Raw genomic sequence first — 27,616 nt, 5'->3', positions numbered from 1 at the left:
AACTCCGACCATATGGACACGCTTCTCGGCCAACCCAAATTCTCACCCTGTCTTTAGCAAGTAGCACCCCTTTCCATTAGCCCCTCTTATCGTAGCATTCGCTAAGTCCCGTAGGGGTTCGGAAAGTATTGTGCATCTGCAATGAAAGTACCTAGAGTAGCTCTCACGCATGCGTACACTGACAGAAAAAAATCGCAGTACCAAGGAGGAGTTTTGCGAGATAAGCGAAAGTTGCTGGGCGTGTTTCTATATCTGAAAGATGATGTCTACTCAAATTTCGCTCGAGTTGTAGAAGTGTGGTGCTAATAGCACCACTACGAGGAAGCTTTTTTTTTACAAAGTGGTGGATCCCCTCCACGCCCAAACCGGCACGATGGCCAACACAATAGGTCTACTGGCATTTCTGCATAAGTGTTAATTTTCACTAAAATGAGGCTCGCAGGATGTGGGTACTGCGATGTTTGCGTACTTCTGGTTAAGGTTACCTATTAATATGCGCTCATCTGGAGACAGACTGAGTCAAAAGTCGAACGAAGGGTAGCGGTTTGAAGGGCAGAGCGAAAAAAGTATCAAGGCAAGCGCCAAGGGAAAAAAAACCGCTTGACCGCTACGGTCGCAGGCTCGAATCCTGCCTCGGGCATGGCTGTGTGTGATGTCCTTAGGTTAGTTAGGTTTAAGTAGTTCTAAGTTCTAGGGGACTGATGACCTCAGAAGTTAAGTCCCATAGTGCTCAGAGCCATTTGAGCCAAAAAAAAAAAAAAAACCCTCTGGGATAGTTCGGTCGGGTTGCAAGAGCAGTAGCGGTTTTCTTGCTGTCTGCGATAGGTCATGCAAAGGTAGGCTTTGTTGGTAGTGGATATTATGCAGGTCGATACCTTTGACGTTGTGCGCTGGTGTTACTCGGCGGCTGTCGCTAGGTGCCGGTTTTGATTTCTCGGTCAGCCTCAGCTTACCTGTAACAGTTAAGTTCATCATCGTTTTGTGTCCGATAGATGATACATCAGATTCACAGCGTAGGGAAATGATGGGGGTTTGTTTGTGCTCCAGTGTGCGAAATTGTCGGTTTCCCTGCTGTAGCCTGTTGTACGGCTTTAATAGCAGCTGGCATATACAGTCAATGTAGCTGATATGCAGGGGTTTGCCGACGTTGTCGCTTGTGGGTGTATGTTAACTTGCCATAGGTGGTCATGCCCTAGCTAGTAGTGTCTTTGGCCGCTTATGCTTCTACCTATAGCTGTGATCATAGTTTCCCAGAGTAAGGATGAAAGGACTGTTCGAGTGTCTTGAGTTCCTGTATAGTCGTGTGGCGTGTTTTTTGATTACTTGCTTGGGGGTTTCAAGGCGGTATTCACTGTGAAGATCCTCGGTGTGTATGAAGCGTGGAGCGTTGCTAATGATTTACAAGGAAGAAACTAAGGTTTGCTTTAAATACACTCTGTAGCGGTAGTCAGCGTTAGTTGGACGTAGTGAGATAATGTTGGTCAAGAATGCATTTAATGTGACAAAGACCTCGTTATTGCGACCTCACTGACTTTCAACGAGGTCGCGTAATCAGTAAAATAATAAACTCACTGAAAAGTAAAAGATCTTACGGAACTGATGGCATTTCCAGCAAGGTACTTAAAGCTTATTCCCCACAGATAAGTAGGTTCTCAGCCACTTATGTAATAGCTCTTTGCAGCAGGGTGTTTTCCCCAATAGACTGAAATATGCCATTGTAAAACCATTGCATAAAAAGGGGGATACGTCGGATGTCAACAACTACCGCCTAATCTCTCTTCTGACAGCTCTATCAAAAATTTTTGAGAAAGTAATGTATTCAAGAGTAGCCTCCTATATTTGCAAAAATAAAGTACTAACAAAATGTCAGTTTGGTTTTCAGAAAGGTGTTTCAACAGAAAGTGCTATATACGCTTTCACTGATCAAATATTAAATGCTCTGAATAACCGGACATCACCCATTGGTATTTTTTTTTGATCTCTCAAAGGCCTTTGATTGTGTAAATCATGGAATTCTTTTAGATAAGCATTATGGTTTGAGGGGGCGGTGCACAAATGGTTTAATTCATACTTAAGTGGAAGAATGCAGAAAGTTGAAGTAAGTGGTTCAGGTAATGTTAAAACAACAGTTGATTCCTCAAACTGGGGGGGGGGGGGGCTATCAAGTACAGTGTCCCACAGGGTTCGGTCTTAGGTCCTTTACTGTTCTTGATATACGTTAATGACTTACCATTCCACATTGATGAAGATGCAAAGTTAGTTCTTTTTGCTGATGATACAAGTATAGTAATAACACCCAAAAACCAAGAACTAAGTGATGTAATTGCAAATGATGTTTTTCACAAAATTATTAAGTGGTTCTCAGCAAACGGACTCTCTTCAAATTTTGATAAAACACAGTATATACAGTTCCGTACAGTAAATGGCACAACTCCAGTAATAAATATGGACTCTGAACAGAAGTCTGTAGCTAAGGTAGAGTTTTCAAAATTTTTAGGTGTGTCCATTGATGAGAGGCTAAACTGGAAGCAACACATTGATGGTCTGCTGAAACGTCTGAGTTCAGCTACGTATGCTATTAGGGTTATTGCAAATTTTGGTGATAAGAATCTCAGTAAATTAGCTTAGTATGCCTACTTTCATTCACTGCTTTCGTATGGTCATATTCTGGGGTAATTCATCGTTGAGTTGAAAAGTATTCATTGCTCAAAAACGTGTAACCAGAATAATTGCTGGAGCCCAACCACAGTCATCCTGCAGACATCTATTTAAGGATCTAGGGATCCTCACAGTAACCTCACAGTAGATATATTCACTTATGAAATTTGTTGTTAATAATCCAACCCAGTTCAAAAGTAATAGCAGTGTGCATAGCTATAACACCAGGAGAAACGATGATCTTCACTATGCAGGGTTAAATCTGACTTTGGCACAGAAGGGGGTAAATTATGCTGCCACTAAAGTCTTTGGTCACCTACCAAACAGAATCAAAAGCCTGACAGATAGCCAACTAACATTTAAAAATAAATTAAAAGAATTTCTAGATGGCGACCCCTTCTACTCATTGGCTGAATTTTTAGATATAAATTAAGGAAAAAAACAACTTAAACATTAGTGTAATGCAATATTCTGTGTAATGTAATATCTTGTACAGACGTCTTTTATTAACCTGACACGTTCCACACCATTACGAAGCGTCGTATTCATGATCTATAGAACAAGTATTAATCTAATCTAATCTACAAGAAGCTGCCCGTTCCTTCCGCGATATTGCTGAAAGACTTCGCATAAATTTAGCAATTGTACATGATTACTGGCAGCGGTAGTCACGAGACTGTACAGCCGCAAGAAGACTGGGCTCCAGACGGCCACATGGCGCTACTGAGAGGGGATACCATCGTGTTCGGCGTATGGTTCTGACGCTTCGTATTGCATCTGCAGCAGCAATTTGAACAGCAGTTGTCACTGCAGTGACACAATGAAGTGTTTCAAATCGGTTACCTCAAGGAAATCTCCGATCCAGACGGCTCGTAGCGTGCATTCCAGTGATCCCAACCTTCAACTTCAGTGGTGTCAACCGAGAGCTCGTTGGAGGACGGGGTAGAGGTCTGTTGTGTTTTCTGATGATGAAAGTTGGTCCTGTTGGTTAGAAGGCCAGTCAAAGGCGTGCATCCAACCTGTGTGAGTGCTAGACACACTGGATCTACACCTGGGGTATTGGTCTGGAGTGCGGTTTCGTATGACAGCGGGAGCACTCGCGTATTTATCCCACGCACCTTGACTGCAAATTTGTACGTCAGACTGCCGATTCGACCTGTTATGATGCCATTCATGAATATCACGAAGAGAATTGAGAGTATGTCTTCTAACAGGTCAAGGTTCGCCCACATAATACTATTGTAACGCAAAATCCTCCACAGTGTGTCGACATGTTGCCTTGGCCTGCTCGATTACCAGATCTACCTAGAATCGAGCAGATTTGGGACATCATCAGTCTGCAACTCCAACGTCACCCATAATCAGCATTAACCGTCGCTGTATTGACATACCAAATGCAACGCAACAGGTATAGAACTTCATTCAGTTTGGATTCCGCAGAAATGTTGGAACACGTGAGGCAATACTGACCTTACGACTTATCTTAGAAGAAAGATTAAGGAAAGGCAAACCTACATTTCTAGCATTTGTAGACTTAGAGAAAGCTTTTGACAATGTTGACTGGAATACTCTCTTTCAAATTCTAAAGGTGGCAGGGGTAAAATACAGGGAGCGAAAGGCTATTTACAATTTGTACAGAAACCAGATGGCAGTTATAACAGTCGAGGGACATGAAGGGGAAGCAGTGCTTGGGAAGGGAGTAAGACAGGGTTGTAGCCTCTCCCCGATGTTATTCAATCTGTATATTGAGCAAGCAGTAAAGGAAACAAAAGAAAAATTCGGATTAGGTATTAAAATTCATGGAGAAGAAATAAAAACTTTGAGGTTCGCCGATGACATTGTAATTCTGTCAGAGACAGCAAAGGACTTGGAAGAGCAGTTGAATGGAATGGACAGTGTTTTGAAAGGAGGATATAAGATGAACATCAACAAAAGCAAAACAAGGATAATGGAATGTAGTCTAATTAAGTCGGGTGATGCTGAGGGAATTAGATTTGTTAACATCCAGTATTGATTTAAGTGTCAGGAAGTCATTTCTGAAAGTATTCGTATGGAGTGTAACTATGTATGGAAGTGAAACATGGACGATAAATAGTTTGGACAAGAAGAGAATAGAAGCTTTCGAAATGTGGTGCTACAGAAGAATGCTGAAGATTAGATGGGTAGACCACATAACTAATGAGGAAGTATTGAATAGGATTGGGGAGAAGAGAAGTTTGTGGCGCAACTTGACCAAAAGAAGGGGTCGGTTGGTAGTACATGTTCTGAGGCATCAAGGGATCACCAATTTAGTATTGGAGGGCAGCGTGGAGGGTAAAAATCGTAGAGGGAGACCAAGAGATGAATACACTAAGCAGATTCAGAAGGATGTAGGTTGCAGTAGGTACTGGGAGATGAAAAAGCTTGCACAGGATAGAGTAGCATGGAGAGCTGCATCAAACCAGTCTCAGGACTGAAGACCACAATAACAACATAGAACTTCATCCCACAAACTGAAATCCGGAACCTGTAAAATGCAATCCATGCAACTTTTTATGCTTGCATTCAGCATTCTAGCGGTTACATCGGTTATTAATGTTCTGACATTTCACATTTACAATGGCTTATCTCGCGCTGACGTTAACCTGTGATCTAGCAATGTTGATCACTTAAATATGTTACCTACGCAAAGGTACCCACGAAATTTCATTACTCTACATTCATTTTATTTTGTTTTATTTATTTATTTATTTATTTTGTTTCTGGTGCTGTGACTTTTCCCGTCAGTTCAAAATGGTTCACATGGCTCTGAGCACTATGGGACTTAACATCTGAGGTCATCAGTCTCCTAGAACTTAGAACCACTTAAACCTAACTAACCCAAGGACCACATCCATGCCCGAGGCAGGACTCGAACCTGCAACCGTAGCGGTCGCGCGGTTCCAGACTGAAGCGCCTAGAATTGCTCGGCCACACCGCCCGGCAGTACTGGATAATTTACAGCTGTCTTTGACTATGAAAGCATCACTTGATTCACTAATTAACAACCTGTTCTTTTAAGGTACAATGTTGAGCGTTAACATCAGTACAAGTTCATCTGAAATTTTAACTACTCGTTGATCCTAGACGACCGAGCAAGTCCAAAGATGGGCAGCACGTTTTGTATTATCGAGAAATAGAGGAGAGACTGTCACGAACATTATAAGAGCTGTGGGGTGGACATCTTTGAAACAAAGGTGTTTCTCGCTGCGCCGGGATCTTCTCACGAAATTTCAGTCACCAACTTTCTCCTCCAAAGCCGAAAATACTTTACTGAAGTCGACCCACATAGACAGAAATGATCAACATAATACAGTAAGAGAAATCAGAGCTATCATGGAAAGATATAGGTGTTCGTGTTTTCTGCGCGCTGTTCAAAGTGGGATAATAGAGAAATGTTGTGAAGGTGGTTCGATGAATCCTCTACCAAGCAAGTGTGATTTGCAGAGTGTCTATGTAGATGTAGCTGTAGACTGCTCTACCTGAGGTCTCGAACTAGAGTCAGCTCTTGCATGCTCGAACGTATATTGACCTCAGTGTTAGGGCGCTCTGTGCTGAGGGGGGAAGTGCTGTCTTCAGGAGCGCCTCCCATACTGTAAGAGGTATGTGCTGCCTGCGATATGTAAGCTATAAGAGAATCTGAGACAAAAAGTGCAGTGTTGACCGCAGTACGAACTGTGTAGCAGTAGCAGTAAGTTGTTGCTAGCGAGCAGTCGCCTTTCTGCGCTTGTCAGTCCTGTCTGGTGTATCATGTTGGCTGGGCCGGTCGAGGTGCAGCGATGCCGGAGCCTGAGTATTATTGTATAAGGTAAAAAAGCAGCTTCGCGCATATCTAGTAATATTATGTAAACCCACATGTAAATCTTTTAAAAATGTCCTAATAATAATCTTTGTCTAATTTCTAACAAGCATTCATTTCAATTTAAAGAATTTAATATTTTTTTAAATGCATGATCATTCCGATTGTTGCAAAAGAAAAATCATTTGCTTCCTTTCATAAATAACAAATGTATAGGCCAGCATTGCACAGAGCTGTGCCGGAAAAGAGCTATTGTAAGAGCAGATAGTTGCCGACTTTATCGAGGTGAGAATTTTTGCTTTTTATTCAGAATGATCTTACAGGGCCATGACGCAACACTGCTGTCGTCCAAATTTTACCAGGTTACTGAATTTATTTTTTATTACGAGGTTTAGGAATTTTTCTGTTTCGAGCTTATATTAAATGAGAAAAGAATTTTGTGGGTACATTAAATGGGAACCAATTTTGTCAGAGGTTACACAAAAAATAGAATCATATTATTATTATTATTAATTAAGTTTTTTTGTGAGGTTACACAAAAATTAGAATCATTAACCTAATAATATTAAAAAATTATTTCGTGTGGGGAGGTTACACTTGGCGACAACCGGCCAGGATCAGAATTCCTTCGTGAATTTCTGAGAAGTAGTCAGATATCTGCTCTTATTTACTTAAATGTAGTTTGCATCTGGCGCAACGCATTTACTGATTTGTCACTCTTTCTTTCACAGATCATCGGCAATTTATAGCTCTGTGTTGTAATTGTTTGTTTCATTTCGCTTTGTCTTTGTTTCATTTGCGCTTAATTTTGATTTGTGAAAAAATGCCGCGAAAAACTCTTAACAGTACATCGCGATGTGCAATGAGTGAAATTGCCGACTCGATTAATTTGACCGATAATACTTGCGACACTCAGTGTAATGGCGATAATCCTCCATTTACAGACAATCAGTGCATACCGATCACTAGTAATGATTTTAATGCTAATGATGAGCGAACAAATGCAATTATGTCCAGAGTAAATGTAACAATTGATGACGCGGCACGTTCCAATACAATGAACGCTGCTCAGTTTGACACACCAGGTTTGCAAAATTTGCATAGTGAACAGATAAATTTTTCTCACGAAGATGAAGAATGTAGGCAAAATACGTCAGATTTATTTGATTCCGAGGTAGTGACCAACAGAGCACATCCAATTGGCGAACCTTTTCAAGAATCAGAAAATGACCAAATGGTTACACAAAACGTGACAAATTCAGATACACCACCACATAGCTCAGAGAAAAGAGTCGGTAATTTTGGCTTGGATCAAATTATGGCAGTATTGCTACAACTTAATGAAAAAATAGACACAATTTCAAACAGTCGAAGAAAGAACAAGACGACAATCACAAACAACTTAGTGAAAATTTCAAACAACAACTTAATGAAAATTCCAAACAACAGAATGAAAGACAAGATAACAACTTCAAACAACTTAATGTAAATTACAAACAACTCAATGAAAAATTAGACAACAATTCCAAAGAGCTTAGTGAACAGATTACAGCCGTTGCCGTGCAATGTCATGATACTAAAGAACAATTACGTGAGGAAATTAAGGCTTGTGCTAGGAACAGTAGTGAAGAAATTAGATCTGTGGCACAAGAATTAAGTAATACACATGCAGCCACAACTAAAATACTTAGAGATGAAATTAGTGCAGTCGCTAAACAATGCTCTGAAAACGCAACACAGTTACGCGACGAGTTTAAATCAATGACAGCAGAACTTTCACGCACACTGGATGCGAAAGTAGACGCGAAATTTGACCAACAGAAAAGCCAGATTGACAAACGTTTTAATCACCACTTACAAAACAGTGAAACGCCTTACCGTAAATTTATACAGGAACAGAATAAAGTAAAACGACAAGTCATGGAAACAATTACTGCACAGAGACAGGAAGATAAACGTAAATTGTTTACGAAAGCAAAAACATACGTAGACAACAATATTGCTACAGTATCAGACGAAATTAATACTATCAAACAGTTGAACACCGAATTACATGATGAAATCTCTGATCTTAAAACAAAAACAGACACACACACAGTAGACTTTCAGACAATGACCGACAGACTTGAACAATTAGAACTAATACAGGATCCTGATGCCATCAAAGCAGACGTTAAAAAATTGAACGAAACCACGAGTAAAATACAAAAACAAATTAATGCTTGTGATAATAAAAACGATGATCAGGTAAAAGCACTGACTGAAAAATATGATGAATTGGCCAGTCGTGTTGATGTTATCGAAAGTAATAATGATACCAAATCAGACGATACGTCACCTGTTTCGTTTAATCAAACAACCGAATTTCAAAATTTACAGCAGACGATCAGTGAGATAGGTTCGTCCAATAATACATTACGTAGAAAATTGTCAACTTTACAGCAAGAAGTGACAGAAATGAAAAATGTTTCAGCCTTTAACACATCACAGCATACGCCACTTTGTGAACATTTGTCAGACTCACACAGCCAGTATAATTTAGGTAATTTACAGAGAGTACGTGAGTTAGATTCAGAACAGTCACAGACAAATAGATTCTCATACAATCCTGAACCTGTTCAGACATACAGAAACGATAATTTTGATTACAATCACTTTCTATCCGTGAAAAACTTTAAGGTACTTAATAATGACAGAACACAGATTCACGCTTTGGACTGTATACGACAATTTGCTTTTGTATTTTCATCAGCTTGGCCTGTAATGCAGAAACTGGCATTGGACTGGATACAACAATTTGTTTTTGAGTTTTCACCGCCATTGCCTGTAACGCAGAAACTAAAATTTAATTGTAGCGTGTAATTGACCTCAGGGGATTCATTACACTTCGATGAATATGTGCCGTAGCGTGCACAGGGCCCCGAGCCGTAGTAGTGCTGTTTCATCTTTAGTTTTCTGCACTGCTGCCTTCTCTTCTACTATCCTTTATATCTATCAAAGCAGCTCTTCAACTATCGACCTATCTAGAATTAGAAACGTGCAAAGAAAACCCGATATGACAAATTTTACCGAAAGTGACAATTTCTTTAGACACTCATGAAGCGACAAGAACTACCAGCGTAATTTTAATAGCAGGCAGAAATTTAATCATCAGTATGTGTAAAATTATCAGCAACAGCGAACGCATTTTGGTAACAATAGAGGTTTTTCCCCACAACAGCAACAAAACCAGCCGGTTAGCATACCTAACCAACAATGCACTCTGCAAGGTCAACCAAGCTTTAATGTTTCGCCACCTGCACGTATAGCATCGGCTCCACCAAATAGTAACGCACCGCAACAAAGAAACCAGTACGTACAGAAAACACATCATTTCAATTCCTATCGCAACGCGCCATATAGCAATGACTATCATGTCAGACGTAAAAATAATGGTCACAGTTTTCAGCGTACGTTTAACAACAGTCGGTCTTATCAGCAGCAAAATCATCCGCAACAACATATTATCATGAATGAACCAGACAGTCGATATCATCCCGAACCTAATGCGTTAGGACGAAATAACAGAACAGTAAAATAGTCGAAATGCGACAGCATCCTCCCGCAAATAATAGCACGTCAAAAAGAATTTGACTAGATACAGTGCAGAATGAATAATCCAGCAATGCAAGCAATACTTTTGACACACAGAATCTTGTTCACGAAAATATTATTAGTTTTGACGACATCCGATACACAATTTTGCATGAAAGACAGAATCACAACGTATGTAGACGACATACTTATTGCAGAAGCTAACTGGTCTGAACACAATCTGATTCTTGAACAACTGTTACGAACTTTACGTGCACAAGGACTCACAGTTAATCTTAGCAAATCGCACTTTGGCAAAACTTCTATAAAATTTCTTGGACATGTAATTTCAGCAGAAGGCATTGTGCCTGACCCGGAAAAACTTCAAGCTTTACGTGACATTACTGTTCCTACGACGAAGAAACAACTACGCAGTTTTAATCTGCCAGGAAGTTTCACCTACGCAGCTTTTTGGGTTTAATTAACTTTTTTCGTAACTTTTTTCATTACTCTGCTTTAGACACCTCTAGATTATGTAAATTGACAGGTAAAAACACTATTTGGTCCGGGGATAGCCAAGCACATTCTGAATTTGTGAATCTGTACGAAGCTTTGTTGAATGCACCACTTTTATCACATACAGATCTTACTAGAAATTTTTCCATTGCTACCGACAGTTCTAACACCGCTTTAGGCGTACACATTTTTCAGGAAATTGAAGAAGATTGTACTACAGTAATTAAAAACATCGCCTTTGCGAGTCGCATTCTGTCACCTGCTGAACGCAATTATTCCGTCACAGAACTTGAAACATTATGTGTTGTACGGGCATTTACGAGATTTAGGCATTTTCTTTATGGAAGACACACTACCGTTTACACAGATCATAGAGCTATACAGCTTTTACTTTCCGCTAAATTTACACACGACAGATTAAGCAGATGGAAACTTTATTTACAAGAATTTAATTTTACAATTGTTCACATTCCCGGTACACAAAATATTGCAGCAGACGCACTATCCCATTCTCTCAGCAACAATCAGCAAGACATCGCAACCAACTTCTGCAAAGCAAATTTCATCGTCATGTATATTCAACAAGTTGCATTTGAAAATTTCATTTCGTCGTCATTACGAGACATAGCACAAGAGCAGAGTAAAGACAACGTATGGAAAGAAATAAAACACCTTTGGCAAGATAGGAATACTGTTACCATTAGAAACCATTACACTGTACGCAATAATATTCTGTTTCGCCACTCTCACCCTGACAGCAACAACTGGTTACTATGCATTCCTGACGAGCTTGTTAACAAATTAATTTGGTATAATCATTTAAGTTACGCACATTATGGAGCCAGAAAATGTTTTCTAATACTGAGACAGAACTGTTATTTTACCAACATGGAGAAACGTATTCGACGAGTTTTAGCGTCATGTAAAATCTGCCAGAAAGCTAAGTCAGACACGACTTCACATATTCCTCCGTTACATCCCATTGTACCTATTAAATTGAGACACATGGCCGCTGTAGACATTTTTGGTCCGATTCCCAGAACTAATAGAGGTTTCTGCTACATCTTTGTCGCTGTTGAACTCACTTCAAAATTTGTTATCTTCACTCCGTTACGCAAAGCTACTGCTAAATCTGTTTCGAAAGCATTTGTAAAACATTTTTTATTTCATGTAGGGCATGTATTGAAAGTATTTTCCGACAATGGACCACAGTGTCGATCTGCTATATGGACACGTATGTTACGAACAAGAAACATTTCTCCAATTTATATATCCAAGTATCATGCTTCTTCGAACCCTTGTGAACGACTAATGAGAGAAATTGGTAAACTATGTAGAATATACTGCCATAAAAGACATATTGATTGGGACACACAAATACTCTCATTCCAGGATGTAATTAATTCCATACCAAATGAATCTACTACGCTATCTCCGACTGTTATACTGAAAAATGTTGAACCACCTAACAAAATTAAAGAATTAGTATCCTTTCCTACATCTCGTCGACTACGATACCGTGAAATAATTGACATTGCGCTGAACAACATCAAACGTGCCGCAGAGCGCCAGAGAAGACAGCAAAAACAGGTTTGTACACGCCGTGACTTTGACATTGGACAGAAGATATTAGTGCGTACACATTATTTATCTAACAGAGGAAAGAGTAGATGTAGTAAATTTGAGCTTCTATACGCAGGTACATATAGAATTCGCAGCATTCCTCACCCCAATGTAGTACACGTCGAAACTCTGAGAACCAGAAAAAGTAAAGGCAATCACCATGTCTCCAATATTAAACCCTTTATTGAATGAACATACTTTATGATTTATCACACTGTAATGCCATTTCCTGATTTTCATATGACCACTTATGCAATTATTTTGATGTGACTACTTACTGTTGATTATTATATTTTTTCTTGGCAAGTGCCCGGCAAGGTAAGGTTAGCAGGTTGCTTTTCTTGTCGTTACACATAAGACCGTGCACATTTTTCCAGATAAACTTACATATTTTATGAACAATTATGCAATTCTATCTAGTGACATATTAATTTTATCAAATTCTCTCTCCATTAAAGTCTTCAACTCTCGCCTCTATCAACTACACAACATACAAGCTGAACACAAAGAAAGTCATTTCTTGTCGTTATATATCATTTTACAACATTGTTAGCGGTGGATTTGATACGCTTAAATCAGTTTATCTCGTTTTACGTCGTAAAAAATTTCTGAAACTCATATTTCGTTTAGTGAGATGATACACAGGCAATTTATCTTATCCTTAATGATATTTTCATTTTCGTGTTGCCCAACGAGGATGATATTTCAACTTCGGAAAAAATGAACATCGCCTTTCTGTAGGACATCGTGAAGTCCATGGCGAGGTCCATCTCTGCAACCACGACACCATGCAGCGCGGCATAGTTTGCCTCAACAACATGCCGAATGGACCGCTCAGTATTGGCATCACGTTCTCTTCACTGATGAGTGTCGCATAGGCCTTCAACCAGATAATCGTCGGAGACGTATTTGGAAGCAACCTGGTCAGGCTGAACGCCTTAGACGCACTGTCCAGCGAGTGTCGCAAGGTGGAGGTTCCCTGCTGTTTTGGGGTGGCATTATGTGGGGCCGACATACGCCGCTGGTGGTCTTGGAAAGCGCCATAACGGCTGTACGATACGCGATGCCATCCTCCGACCGATGGTGCAACCATATCGGTAGCATATTGGCGAGGCATTCGCCTTCATGGACGACAATTCGCGACCCCATCGTGCACATCTTGTGAATGACTTCCTTCAAGATAACGCCATCGCTCGACTAGAGTGGCTAGCATGTTCTCCAGACATAAACCCTATCGAACATGCCTGAGATTGATTGAAAAGAGCTGTATATGGACGACATGACCCGCCAACGACTCTGAGGGATCAAGGCCGAATCGACGCTGAGGAGTGGGAAAAAAATGGACCAACAGTGCCTTGTGCGTAGTACGCCATGACGAATACAGGCATGCATCCATGCAGGAGGACGTGCTACTGGGTATTAGAGGTACCGTTGTGTACAGCGATCTGGACCACCACCTCTGTATGGTGGTACAACATGCAACGTGTGGTTTTCACGAGAAATAAAAATGGCGGAAATGGTGTTTATGTTAATCTCTATTCCAATTTTCTGTACAGGTTTCGTAACTCTCGGAACCAAGGTGATGCAAAACTTTTTTTGATGTGAGTGTATAACCGCATTACGGACGCATGGGAAATCATTCTAGCGGTGATATGGGCAGTAAATGGAAAAATCCACTGTGATAAGCAACTTTAGCAAAGGGCACATTTTTATGGCCCAGCGCCTGGGAACAAGCATCTCGGGAACGGCGAAGTTCGTCGGCTGTTTGCTTGAACATCTGTTGAATTTGTGTGTCGGATGGTGAAACCACGAAATGGCGAGATGGTATTGGACGTTGATGCCTCTTTACAGAACTTGTAGTATCGTCCAGGGATCACGATGCCACACTAAAGTCAACAACGCGAATCTATACATCATGCATTAACAAGTGCTTGCTGCAATCCGCAACGACGTATTGTAACCACCCCACACGAAATAATTTTAAAATATTATTAGGTTAATGATTCTAATTTTTGTGTAACCTCACAAAAAAACTTAATTAATAATAATAATAATATGACTCTATTTTTTGTGTAACCTCTGAACAAAATTGGTTTCCATTTAATGTACCCACAAAATTCTTTTCTCATTTAATATAAGCTCGAAACAGAAAAATTCCTAAACCTCGTAATAAAAAATAAATTCAGTAACCTGGTAAAATTTGGACGACAGCAGTGTTGCGTCATGGCCCTGTAAGATCATTCTGAATAAAAAGCAAAAATTCTCACCTCGATAAAGTCGGCAACTATCTGCTCTTACAATAGCTCTTTTCCGGCACAGCTCTGTGCAATGCTGGCCTATACATTTGTTATTTATGAAAGGAAGCAAATGATTTTTCTTTTGCAACAATCGGAATGATCATGCATTAAAAAAATATTAAATTATTTAAATTGAAATGAATGCTTGTTAGAAATTAGACAAAGATTATTATTAGGACATTTTTGAAAGATTTACACGCGAGTTTACATAATATTACTAGATACGCGCGAGGCTGCTTTTTTACCTTATACAATAATACTCAGGCTCCGGCATCGCTGCACCGCGACCGGCCCAGCCATCATGATACACCAGACAGGACTGACAAGCACAGACAAGGGACCGCTCGCTAGCAACAACTTACTGCTACTGCTACACAGTTCGTACTGCAGTCAACACTGCTCTTTGGTCTCAGACTCTCTTATAGCTTACATATCGCAGGCAGCACATACCTCTTACATAACCCTCCACTGGGGGGGGGGGGGGGGGGGGGGCAAAAATTTGGCAGCGATGGTGAGTCAATTGGACTTGCCATGAGCAACAAATTTTTCTAAAATCTACTTAATCAACTAAGTTGACAGTCACAGAGCATATACATACTTATAAGTACAGAACATAAAATGAAATAGAGTGCACATGCACTGAGTACAGAACATATCAAGAAATTACAAAATATATACGCAATGTTTCTTAATTAACTAAGTTTACAGTCACAGAGTATATACATATATATAAGTGCATAACTTGAAATGAAATATAGAGCAAATGCACTGAGTACAGAACATATCAAGCAATGACAAAATGTATATGCAATGAGTACAAATCATATTAACAAATGACATAAAGGGCATACACACTGTAGTACAGAACATATCAAGCAATGACAAAATGTATACGCAATGAGCACAAAACATATTAACAAATGACATAAAGTGCATATGCACTGTAGTATTTTTTTGTTACCATTTTACTAGAACTAGGATAGGAAAGGGAAGGATTGCATCATGGTTGTAGCACATTAGGTTGCAAGTAGCTGCACTGAAAGACCATATCTTTCTACAGAAGCACAACACCAAGTGAGACAATCTGAAGTTCTCCTCCCTGAAGAATTAATTAGTGTAGCCAAGACACTGAAATGTCGTATTAATATTCCATGTTATCATTTTGGTAGTACATTAGGTACACCAAACAGTGGAACCATAGTAACATCTCCATTGTTCAAGGTGGTGGACACCATGATGTGTCAACACCACACTCATTCACCAACGTAGAATTAGTGCAGAAACCAAATATAATGCTCCATAATCATAAGGATAGACAGGACAAACGTATATAGCAGTAGTTTCTGGTAATTAGGTCACAAGGTGAAGGACATTAAGTCTCATGTTAGTCATCATTGAGAATTACACTAGTCTATCAACCGATTTAACTAATTGTTGGCGCTCATCGCCTAGTTACTGAACACTTCTGTACTATGTATGAAGTATTGCAGAATAATGTTCATAAATCATCTGATTACAGAGAACATTGGCACTCATTGGCCAGTTACAAACCTTTTTTATACATTATTTAAAAGTGATCATTCAAAGCAAGAGTTAATTAATGGCATACCATTTACATAATTCAGCTAGTTATAGTAACCATTGGCATTCATTGGCCAGTTACAAACCACCAGAAGTCATCATTCAAAACAGGAGCCAATGAATGTAGCATCAGGCTACTGGCATTCATATATAATAGCATGTAGGTGACATAATACAAAATTAAAATAAGAAACAGGGCATTCATTGGCCAGTTACTAAACATATAGCAAGTATTGAATAGTACAAAACATTTTTCATCATTCAAGTGACATACGACATATTAAAAATAATTATTGGCACTCATTGGCCAGTTACAAAGTATTCTTATATTTTTATAAAACCTTATTCAGTAGTTATCATTCATAATGAGAGTTAATTATTGGCATAGCATTTATAGAGTATAACAAAAATATTATTTACAGAAATTATTGGCATAGTATGTATGCATTATTACAAAGCATCATTCAGTATTACTTAGAACTCATCATTTACAAACCATTTTTATACATTATTTAAAAGTGATCATTCAAAGCAAGAGTTAATTAATGGCATACCATTTACATAATTCATCTAGTTATAGTAATCATTGGCACTCATTGGCCAATTACAAACCATCAGAAGTCATCATTCAAAACAGGAGCTAATGAATGGCATAGTATTAACATTTCGGGCGTATTATAGTATTTGAGAGTTGTAGCATCGCGTTTTAGTACCTGAATAGTGTAAATTCGCGTAGTCGTTTGTCTTCTGTTTTTGTTTTGAACTGCCAGTGTCGGTTGGTCACAGTCAGTGTGCTCCCTGCCGCCATTGGATAAGCAGCTGCAGCAGCAAGTCGTATACTCCTAGCTCACTCATTTGTTACATAGTTTAATTCTTAATTTCTTTGCGTGTTTTTGGTACTTGCATTGTTTACTTCATAAATTTCGGGCGTATTATAGTATTTGAGAGTTGTAGCATCGCGTTTTAGTACCTGAATAGTGTAAATTCGCGTAGTCTCCTTCCGCCGCTGAGCAGTGTCAGCAGTGCGCAAGTAGCAGCATTACTGCATTTACTAGGCAGTCTTGTATTTTAATAACCGTTTAAATTTTGTCGATTTGTTTGCGTTCCCTGTAGATTAGTTCAGACGTTCTTTGCAAAACAGTTTTTAGCATGGATAGGGACTGCAACTGCTGTGTTCGGATGCAGGCTGAGTTGGCATCCCTTCACTCCCAGCTTCAGGCAGTGTTGGCTTCCCCGTCACACAGCTTGAGGCTGTTGCCAATGGGCATCACTGTGGGGGTCCGGATGGAAGTTTGTCGGGGACGGCCAGCTCGTCCCACGCATCCCCCGATCGGACTACGACTGTGGTTGCCCGGGATACTGCCCGCATTGAGGCTGATCCCTCACCTGTGGTAGAGTGGGAGGTCGTCTCAAGGTGTGGCAGGGGGCGAAAGACATTCCGGAGGGCTGAACGGAAGGCCTCTCCAGTTTGTCTGACAAACCAGTTTCAGGCTCTGTCTCAGGCTGATACTGATCTTCGGCCTGACATGGCTGCTTGTCCTGTTCCAGAGGTTGCCCCTCAGTCTGCAAGATCCGGGTGGTCGCAGAGGGTGGGCTTACTGGTAGTTGGGAGCTCCAACGTCAGGCACGTAATGGGGCCCCTTAGGGAAATGGCAGCAAGAGAGGGGAAGAAAACCAATGTGCACTCCGTGTGCATACCGGGGGGAGTCATTCCAGATGTGGAAAGGGTCCTTCCGGATGCCATGAAGGGTTCAGGGTGCACCCATCTGCAGGTGGTCGCTCATGTCGGCACCAATGATGTGTGTCGCTATGGATCGGAGGAAATCCTCTCTGGCTTCCGGCGGCTATCTGATTTGGTGAAGACTGCCAGTCTCGCCAGCGGGATGAAAGCAGAGCTCACCATCTGCAGCATCGTCGACAGGACTGACTGCGGACCTTTGGTACAGAGCCGAGTGGAGGGTCTGAATCAGAGGCTGAGACGGTTCTGCGACCGTGTGGGCTGCAGATTCCTCGACTTGCGCCATAGGGTGGTGGGGTTTCGGGTTCCGCTGGGTAGGTCAGGAGTTCACTACACGCAACAAGCGGCTACACGGGTAGCAGGGGTTGTGTGGCGTGGGCTGGGCGGTTTTTTAGGTTGGATGGCCTTGGGCAAGTACAGAAAGGGCAACAGCCTCAACGGGTGTGGGGCAAAGTTAGGACATGCGGGGACCAAGCAGCAATCGGTATTGTAATTGTCAACTGTCGAAGCTGCGTTGGTAAAGTACCAGAACTTCAAGCGCTGATAGAAAGCACCGAAGCTGAAATCGTTAAAGGTACAGAAAGCTGGCTTAAGCCAGAGATAAATTCTGCCGAAATTTTTACAAAGGTACAGACGGTGTTTAGAAAGGATAGATTGCATGCAACCGGTGGTGGAGTGTTCGTCGCTGTTAGCAGTAGTTTATCCTGTAGTGAAGTAGAAGTGGATAGTTCCTGTGAATTATTATAGGTGGAGGTTACACTCAACAACCGAGCTAGGTTAATAATTGGCTCCTTTTACCGACCTCCCGACTCAGCAGCATTAGTGGCAGAACAACTGAGAGAAAATTTGGAATTCATTTCACATAAATTTTCTCAGCATGTTATAGTCTTAGGTGGAGATTTCAATTTACCAAATATATACTGGGACACTCAGATGTTTAGGACGGGTGGTAGGGACAGAGCATCGAGTGACATTATACTGAGTGCACTATCCGAAAATTACTTCGAGCAATTAAACAGAGAACCGACTCGTGGAGATAACATCTTGGACCTACTGATAACAAACAGACCCGAACTTTTCGACTCTTTAAGTGCAGAACAGGGAATCAGTGATCATAAGGACGTTGCAGCATCCCTGAATATGGAAGTTAATAGGAATATAAAAAAAGGGAGGAAGGTTTATCTGTTTAGCAAGAGTAATAGAAGGCAGATTTCAGACTACCTAACAGATCAAAACGAAAATTTCTGTTCCGACACTGACAATGTTGAGTGTTTATGGAAAAAGTTCAAGGGAATCGTAAAATGCGTTTTAGACAGTTACGTGCCGAGTAAAACTGTGAGGGACGGGAAAAACCCACCGTGGTACAACAACAAAGTTAGGAAACTACTGCGAAAGCAAAGAGAGCGTCACTCCAAGTTTAAACGCAGCCAAAACCTCTCAGACAAACAGAAGCTAAACGATGTCAAAGTTAGCGTAAGGAGGGCTATGCGTGAAGCGTTCAGTGAATTCGAAAGTAAAATTCTATGTACCGACTTGACAGAAAATCCTAGGAAGTTCTGGTCTTACGTTAAATCAGTAAGTGGCTCGAAACAGCATATCCAGACACTCCGGGATGATGATGGCATTGAAACAGAGGATGACACGCGTAAAGCTGAAATACTAAACACCTTTTTCCAAAGCTGTTTCACAGAGGAAGACCGCATTGCAGTTCCTTCTCTAAATCCTCGCACAAACGAAAAAATGGCTGACATCGAAATAAGTGTCCAAGGAATAGAAAAGCAACTGGAATCACTCAATAGAGGAAAGTCCACTGGACCTGACGGGATACAAATTCGATTCTACACAGAGTACGCGAAAGAACTTTCCCCCCTTCTAACAGCCGTGTACCGCAAGTCTCTAGAGGAACGGAGGGTTCCAAATGATTTGAAAAGAGCACAGGTAGTCCCAGTATTCAAGAAGGGTCCTCGAGCAGATGCGCAAAACTATAGACCTATATCTCTGACGTCGATCTGTTGTAGAATCTTAGAACACGTTTTTTGCTCGAGTATCATGTCGTTTTTGGAAACCCAGAATCTACTATGTAGGAATCAACATGGATTCCGGAAACAGCGATCGTGTGAGACCCAACTCGCTTTATTTGTTCATGAGACCCAGAAACTATTAGATACAGGCTCCCAGGTAGATGCTATTTTTCTTGACTTCCGGAAGGCGTTCGATACAGTTCCGCACTGTCGCCTGATAAACAAAGTAAGAGGCTACGGAATATCAGACCAGCTGTGTGGCTGGATTGAAGAGTTTTTAGCAAACAGAACACAGCACGTTGTTATCAATGGAGAGACGTCTACAGACGTTAAAGTAACCTCTGGCGTGCCAGAGGGGAGTGTTATGGGACCATTGCTTTTCACAATATATATAAATGACCTAGTAGATAGTGTCGGAAGTTCCATACGGCTTTTCGCGGATGATGCTGTAGTATACAGAGAAGTTGCAGCATTAGAAAATTGTAGCGAAATGCAGGAAGATCTGCAGCGGATAGGCACTTGGTGCAGGGAGTGGCAACTGTCCCTTAACATAGACAAATGTAATGTATTGCGAATACATAGAAAGAAGGATCCTTTATTGTATGATTATATGATAGCGGAACAAACACTGGTAGCAGTTACTTCTGTAAAATATCTGGGAGTATGCGTGCGGAACTATTTGAAGTGGAATGATCATATTAAATTAATTGTTGGTAAGGCGGGTACCAGGTTGAGATTCATTGGGAGAGTGCTTAGAAAATGTAGTCCATCAACAAAGGAGGTGGCTCACAAAACACTCGTTCGACCTATACTTGAGTATTGCTCATCAGTGTGGGATCCGTACCAGATCGGTTTGACGGAGGAGATAGAGAAGATCCAAAGAAGAGCGGCGCGTTTCGTCACAGGGTTATTTGGTAACCGTGATAGCGTTACGGAGATGTTTAATAAACTCAAGTGGCAGACTCTGCAAGAGAGGCGCTCTGCATCGCGGTGTAGCTTGCTCGCCAGGTTTCGAGAGGGTGCGTTTCTGGATGAGGTATCGAATATATTGCTTCCCCCTACTTATACCTCCCGAGGAGATCACGAATGTAAAATTAGAGAGATTAGAGCGCGCACGGAGGCTTTAAGATAGTCGTTCTTCCCGCGAACCATACGCGACTGGAACAGGAAAGGGAGGTAATGACAGTGGCACGTAAAGTGCCCTCCGCCACACACCGTTGGGTGGCTTGCGGAGTATAAATGTAGATGTAGATGTAGATTCAAGTGACATAGGACATATTGAAAATGTAGCACACTGTAACTATTACACAAGGTCTGTGGTTAGAAAACATCATTCAGTATTACTCAGAACTCTCTTAAACTGGTAGCATTATTTGGGACTGGTAATACTTTTTTTTTTTTTTTTTTTTGCTAGCAATGCATTGCGTTGGGATCGATAATTAATTGCTGGGGCATGAAAATATTTGCTTTTGACTTATTGCTGCAAATGAGGATAGGTAACATCATACATCATGAGTCAGCTGTAGCAAGGTTATGAAACAAGTAGAGTATATGTGATCACATTCATGAATGACACACACAAATGTGTAGAAAAAAAATGCAAGTACTAGAACAGGTTTAATGATTAACTGCTTATAGCATATTAATTCCGTGAATAGCTGCTCCTAGAAAAAATACAAAATGGATTATTAAGCTGAAAGAAGAAACGCATATTATGCTGAAAAGTAGTGAACTTCGAATTAACAGGTCAATATATATGTACTCTAGCTGTCCTTTCCAAAACCTTCAGTCATTATACCATGCGACATAAGACATACTGTCAAAACGAACTGCAACAAATACTTAAATAGCTACATAGCATTTCTTAACTAACAGTAAATATATAAACTTCATCATTATTCTCATCTGCAAAGAAAAGCTTAAAAGTGGTGCGTTTAGTGGCCATATAAAATTTATCACTATCATCACCTGTAAACAAAAACTTCATTATTCATATCACCATAACTTCATTCTTATCATCACCTGCAAAGAAAAACTTCATTATTCATTATTCATATTACCATTTACTTCATACAACTATTCATAGTATAGAGTTTCTTATTTCTAGCATATTTCATCACTAAAACTAAGATATGTAGTTCTGTTTGACAGCCTGCATCAATCGCCTCGTATTCTGAAAGAAAAATAATTAGTTAAGACTGCTATCATATGATGTGTATAGTATATTCATGTTAATGTTTGTTAATTCTGATCCATTTACTCTTCGTGACGAGGTATTTCATCTTCTTTCGTTCATTCCGAAGGTGAAATTCCCATTTCATAGTAATCCACTGTGGTTTGTTTCATTTATTTCTTTTACACGTTATTGCTTTCTGAAAATGATGAACAATTATATATCAGACCGTGCACATTTTCCATTTTTTATGTATGCATGATTGTTTTCCTGTTTCTTTGCATGCACTATGAAATCTTTAAGATATAACAAACACCACTTGACTTTGACATTTTTGCCTTATGATATCTCAACATCGTGACTATTTTACATTTTTTTTGGTACTACATTATGATACTCTGTGTACATTTTTGCACCTGCACACTGTCTGTGTTTTTGACATATTACGTTTTCCGTCATGCTATGCTGTATGCTTAATTATATCACTAGAAACCAGTTTTTATTTAATGGGTATATGATTTAAATGCAAGAAAAGATGTCCTAAATCCATTCACTCTTTCCAGTCATTACCAACTAGTAATTTACTTTTCTAGAAAATTTGATTGAAATAGTTTTAAGATTCTTGTGACAAAAATAATTCAGATGGAAATATGTTTTTATACGTAAGTGACACCGTTTTAATCACACAGACAAAAATTGCTAACATTTTTACTTTTCTTGAGGATAACATGTGTCATACGAAAGCACTTGAGGCAATGGTTTACTATTGCGAGAATGTCATGTCCCACAGTGGTTCAGGGTATACGTTAATGGCAGGTTCCCCTGTAACTGACGAATTAAGTCATTTCAAAAGTCTGAGGGAAATATATAGGTGCTCTACCTCCAGTAGGACAAGCGGTATTCGAACCAACTTTCTGATTGAGGACAACTGTAGTTTACTTATGTCTTCTATTACAGGATGAGAGCATATTTTCTTTATTAATGTGTTCTATTACAAGCTAGTTTTACCTTCGGAAGTGATTGTTCTTACTCGTTCTGCTATTCTGTTTCACCACTTCTTTTTCTCGAAAAGTGCAGGGGGCAAAAAGTTGTCATCTGCCGACCTTGCAAACTCTTAGCACTTTTACCATCGTATCTTACAATAAGTGTGTGATAATTTCTTAAACTTAGTCTTTTTAGAGAAACGGAGACTTTGCCAGCACCTCGCCCATAAATAATAGCTTACGGAAGACAGAAGTATTTAATGACCCTCAACTCTGAATCCACTTTGCATCACGATTAGCTATCGCAGTGAGTGGCTTTATTATATAACTGTGGTGCAGGTATCAATTTACTGATGAACAGGTTGATGTATACATCTCACTGAAACATAGAGACATCACCCTGTTTTTTGTTTAACATAGTGCTCGCTTTCCAAGCACATTTATAGGTGAAACTGACGCACAACTGACACCCCTTAGCAGTGCGTTTTACGTAACCCACAGTGCCTTCAGAAATAAGATTTTCGTTTTCTTTTGTTCACTACGAGAAAACTATTAGATCTGTAGAAAAAATGAACATCGCCTTTCCGTAGGAACTTTAATACGCTTAAATTTTGTACTGGAATACGTTTTTGCTGGAGGACACGATTTTAGACTTATTCAAGAAAAACACATTTGGAGGTCACCTTTGTACCTTCTTCCTAAGTAATTCGAAAGCTACTGCCTCTACCGAAAACGTATCTCAGCATAAAATTTAACTACATCACATTTTCTACAGAGAAGTCGTATTCATTTTTTACTGTGGGACTAATAGTTCGCACATAGCGAGCGAGAAAATATGAAAATCTTGCACATGGTATTTAAAGGCGTTCTGGGTAGCATAAAACCCATCGGTATGGGCAGCTGAATCACTGTGTTTCATTTTCCCGCCTTCCCTCTAGGTTTCCCACAAAAGGTGAAATTTTGTGTACATGAACTTCGTTTTTTTGGAAGTTCATGTGCGAGTTCCTTGACCGTTAATGAATAAGTTGTGACAACAAAAAATTTGTGACAGCCTGGAACCTGAACCCCGACTTCCCGCTTTTCTCAAGCAGTCACTTTAACCATTAGGCTGTTTGAGCGCATCTCCAGCTCTCACTAGAAATTTCAGTGCCGTTGAAATTCCCAACCATGACGTACAAATGCTACTGCCAGAGGTTCTCCCACAGATAAGTAGGAATAGAGCCATGGGGGGCGGGGGGGGGGGGGGACAATTCTGGTGCCTCCACCAGATTTTCCCTGCACACAAAGGATATATGTATATATCAGAAACACTGAGTGTATAATGTAATACCTGCACTGATGAGCCAAAACAATGTGACCACTGCCTACCACAATAATGAATGTCACCTGATGGTGTTTCGATCACATCAAAAAAACTTTTTCATCATCCTGGTTCCCACAGCTCCTGAAGATAGACGTTGACTGTGCATATTGTATCACTGACACAGTCCCTTTGACTGTTCAGAGAAGTCACTAAACCCGCCCAAACATGTAAACAACCATGCATGGGTAGCGCCTATTAGACGGAGTGGGTCCGACAGCCGATCAGTTCCAGTCATTTCACTAGAAAGGAGGTACATAGCTCGTGTTGTCTGTAGCTCAACCATGCCTAGACGGTCAATACCGTGGTTCTATCGCGTCCGCATTGTTACTTTGTGCTAGGAAGGGCTCTCAACAAGGGAAGTGTCCAGGCAACTTGGAGTGAACCAAAGCGATGTTGTTCGGGCATGGAGGAGATACAGAAAGATAGGAACTGTCGATGACATGCCTCGCTCAGGCCGCCAAAGGGCTACTACTGCAGTGCATGATCGCTACCTACGGATTATGGCTCGGAGGAACCCTGACAGCAACGCCACCATGTTGAATAATGCTTTTCGTGTAGCCACAGGACGCCCAACTGTGCGCAGTAGGCTGAAAGATGCCCAACATCACAAAGGTGAATATACCTGTACTAAAACCAGTGAGATGTTACGAGGGTGCGAGATTTTCCGCAATTCTATAAGTAAGAATTTCAGAAAAAGAAATCATCTGATAAGTAGAAAAATCTCGTACTAGCTTCTCATGTAAATAAAAAGGCGTACATAGTTGCGTGTTTCGATAAAGTTGATAAGGAAGATCATCAGTCCCCTAGAACTTAGAACTACTTAAACCTAACTAACCTAAGGACATCACACACATCCATGCCCGATGCAGGATTCGAACCTGCGACAGCAGCAGTCGCGCGGTTCCAGACTGAAGCGCCTAGAACCGCTCGGCCAATCAGGCCGGCAGGCTAGAACAATATTATGTATTTATATTATGCATTTATGTATTTATATTATGTATTTATTACGAAGCACAATCTGGTTTGGTTGATTTATTTATTTGCCTGAGATATTCCTTGTGGGCTTCGTGCAATGACGAGAAATGTGGCTCTATACTTGACGTCATCACAAGTGCAGCAAAGGGGCTGCTGCGCCTTTGGCGGCTTCCAGTGATATCAACGATTCTAACATAATACACACCGATCAACCAGAACATCATGAACACCGACCTACTGTCGGCATAAGCCTGACCAGGCGATAGCAGCGTCACCTGGCGAGGAATGACTGCTAGTCAGACACGCACGGTGCGTGTAGTATCAATGAACGTGTTGTCCGTGGGTAGAATGGAAAAAGTGCGCGATCTATCTGAGTTTCATTGAGGGGAGATTGTGATGGCCCAGACACTCGACACGAGCATTTCGGTATAGTCATGTGACTAGGGCCTCTCGTCGGGTAGATCGTTCGCCGGGTGAAAGTCTTTCTATCTGACGCCACTTCGGCGACTTGCGCGTCGATGGGGATGAAACGATGATTAAGACAACACAACACCCAGTCCCCGAGTGGAGAAAATCGCCGACCAAGCCGGGAATCGAACCCGGGCCCTTAGGATTGACATTCTGTCACGCTGACCACTCAGCTACCGGGGGACAGCATTTCGGTAACTGCACGACTTGTCGGGTGCTCGAGGAGTGCTGTGATGAGTGTCTTCAAGACGTAGTGAAACCTTGGTGAAAACGCGCCAAATGTCATGTGGTTGGATGGCCATCTATCATTACAGATGTAGGATATATACGCTGGGGAGACTGGTAAAACAGGACAGGTGGCGAACTGTAGCGGCACTAACATCACAGTTTAATGCTGGGCAGAGTACAAGTGCGTCTGAACAAGCAGTGTACCAAACATTCCAAACGATGGCCCTCCGCAGCCAACGACCCAGGCATGTGCCAATGTTCACACTGCGACATCGGCAATCACGACTGAAATGGCCACGTGACCGTCGGCACTGAACGTTGGCGCGGTGAGAGAGCGTTGCATGGTCTGATGAATCCCGATACCTTCCTCATCATGCCGATGCAAGGGCGTGAATCCGCCGTCTTCCAGGGGAACAGCTCCTTGTTACCTGTACTGCAGGACAGAGACAAACTGGCGGCGGCTCCATTATACTCTAGGGAACATTCACTTGGGCGTCCATGGGTCCAGTGGGGCTCGTGCAAGGCACCATGACATCCAAGGAATATCGTAGACTGGTTGCAGACCACGTACATCCCATCATTACAATCATGTTTGCTGACGGCATTTTTCAACAAGGTAATTCTCCATGTCACAAGGCCAGGAGTGTGATGGAGTGGTGCGAGGAACACAGTGGCGAGTTCCAATTGATGTGCTGGCCCGCCAACTCACCAGATCTGAATCCAATCAAACATATCTGGGATGTGATTTAGTGTGGCTCCAGAGTTCACCGCACCCGTCCCAGGAATATATGGGAATTAGGTGACTTGTGTGCGCAGATGTGGTTCCAACTCCTTCCAGCGACATACCAAGGCTTCTTTGCTTCCATGCCATGATGTGTCGCTCCTGTTATCTGTGCCAAAGATGGATGGTCGCGCACCGACTATTAGGTAGGTGATCATAATGTTCTGGCTGATAAGTGTACAGCAATAATGTCAATATATAAGGTGTCCCAGAAAACACCGACAACGCTTACTATTTTCAAATAACTTCCGGGAATTCAGCCAGCCTGGCTGAATTCCCGGAAGTTATTTGAAAGTTGTATACGCCAAAAGAAACTCAGGTCTCACAACGCTTACTATGTTGTGCAGGAATGCATACTGATCGGTTTTCAAGAAGGAGCCCATATCCAGAAAAGCATGGCTTGGACACTGTAGAGTGTCGAACTCTGAGTTGGATATACATTCCCCATTGCGTGAATAAACGCAACGTAAGAACCACATTGCGCTGTCTACGTTACAAACGGGCTTCGAACACTGTACCTCCTACGTCAAGGCATAGGAGCCTCATGCCTCATGCCTCATGCCCATGAGACAGAACGTGTGGCTATCTTTGAAGTATTTCATTCGCTCTGTGGGCTCGAGCAATAAGTTCCGCCACTGAAGTTACAGGTGTGCCTTACACCATATTATACATACTGTCTGACAGGAAATAGGCGAAAGGTGTCAAATCCGGTGACTGTGCTGGTCATGGAACTGGTCCATCTCTAACAGTCCATCAGCTGGGATATGGGACATCGAGGTGGGTCTGCAAAGTGTGCTGGAGTTCCGTCGTGTTACAGCCAC

Source organism: Schistocerca serialis, chromosome 1 (assembly GCF_023864345.2).
Source record: "Schistocerca serialis cubense isolate TAMUIC-IGC-003099 chromosome 1, iqSchSeri2.2, whole genome shotgun sequence".
Classification (NCBI taxonomy): domain Eukaryota; kingdom Metazoa; phylum Arthropoda; class Insecta; order Orthoptera; family Acrididae; genus Schistocerca; species Schistocerca serialis.
The sequence above is the reverse complement of the archived record's forward strand: the minus strand, read 5'-3'. Positions refer to the sequence as shown.